Raw genomic sequence first — 1,943 nt, 5'->3', positions numbered from 1 at the left:
TATTAAGAAAATATATATTTAAAAAAAATTAAAAAATGAGAATATAGTAGAGTAATTTTTTAAAAGGTATGTTTAAAATAATTTGAATTATGAATTTTAAAATATTATTTTTATTCATTATATTGTTTATTATTTCTCAAAATAGTAAAAATAACTATAGGTTTTTGGCTAAAAGAATAAAATAAAATCATAATGATAAAACATTAGTTAATTTGATATAAAAATATAAGACAGTATTTAAAAATTAATACTGATTTTAAATTTTTAAATATATATGCAAATAGTGAGAAATAAATAGTAATTTTTTTAGGCTTTACCTGTAAAAAGTAAATATATTAAAGAATTAATAAAGTTATTTGTAAAAAAAAGTAAAAAAGTATTTAAAAAATTACATATTATATTTTAAAAATAGAGGAAGATAAAAGACATATTTAAATAATATTAAACAATAGAAAAAAAGAAATAATTTAATAAAATATATGTTTTAAAAAAAGATTAATTAAAAAGAAAAGAAATTAATAAGATAACAATGTAATTTTGATTAAGAATAGAAAATAATTAAAAAATTAAAAATGTGATAATACAATTATAATAAAAAGTATGTATATTTTAATAATTATAATATAATAAAAAGAAAAAATATTCATAAAAATATAAAATTAATTTTATTTAGATTTATTTTTAATATTTTTTTAAAAAATTAATAAAATAAAGAAATGATGGCAATAGAAATAAGATAGAATAATATAAAATAATTCCACTATATTTTTTAAATAAAAAATATGCAAATTTTTTATTTTTAAATTATACAAGTTATTATTATTTTTATTAATAAAAAAAAATATAAAATTATAAAAAAAAACAATAAATAAAATATAAATTTATATATATATAAACAATATAAAATTAAATATTTATATTTAATTTTTATTATATTTTTTTTAAAAAATTTTATAAATTTTATCATATGTCAAATTTATAATTTATTTTAAAAATTTTTATCTTTTATTTGTATTTAAAATCCATACTTCAAATTTTATTAAAAAATTTTATAAATATTTTTTTTATAATTTTAGATATATTTATAAATAATGTACTAATATAAATATTAATTAATATTTATAAAATAACATATTTTATTTTTAATTATATTTATTAAAATATATTAAAAAATAAATTATTTTTCATTTTTTTTATTCGCTTTTAAGTTAATAATATTAATTATTTTAATGTAAAATATCTTTTTTCCTTAAATTTTCAATTTATTAATCAATTGAGAATCTTTTTGGAACCCAGCCAACATTTTATAAATCATCGCAATATTTTTGTGAAAAATCTAAAAAATATATTTAAATATAAATATATATATATAAATTTATATATTTATAATAATATATATATAAATTTATATATATATATATATATTAATTTTTAAATATATATTATTCTTATTTATTTATATTTATTTATATAACTAATTTTTTTAAAAATTCAAATAATATTTTATAATTAAATCTTTTTAATATAATTGTTTAAATAATATTTTTATTATATATACCTAAAATAGGATGTTTAATAGGATCTTTTATTATTACAATTGGTGTTAATGCTTCTTTAAACTTATATTTCTTTTAACTTTTTTCCGAAAGTAAAAATCTAACATAAGTTCCTTTATTTTAAACATCATAATCGAGTACTTTTTAGACTTCAATATCATTTCCATCATTTAACTATTATTAACTTATTTCATTTTTTTAAACATTTTAGTTATTTTCAAAAATTTAATCATTATATTAACCTATTTCTTAACTAAGATTTTAATTAGTTTTCTTTTTTTTAATAGAAGAAATTTTGCTAATATTTTTACTATTTGAAATTCTTAATTCCTATTTTTTTTGAATTTCTGGTATTAATTATTCTTCCTTTTATACTTATTTATTTTC

At 11.1% G+C, this 1,943-nt stretch overlaps 2 annotated features.

The window, feature by feature from the left end:
• Positions 1 to 1,343: 1,343 nt before the first annotated feature.
• Positions 1,344 to 1,425: a microsatellite.
• Positions 1,404 to 1,472: a microsatellite.
• Between the last annotated feature and the right edge of the window lie 471 nt (positions 1,473 to 1,943).

This window comes from Ichthyophthirius multifiliis (assembly GCF_000220395.1).
Source record: "Ichthyophthirius multifiliis unplaced genomic scaffold scaff_1120509251024, whole genome shotgun sequence".
Classification (NCBI taxonomy): Eukaryota; Ciliophora; class Oligohymenophorea; order Hymenostomatida; genus Ichthyophthirius; species Ichthyophthirius multifiliis.
This window is presented reverse-complemented; position numbering and strand designations above follow the sequence as displayed.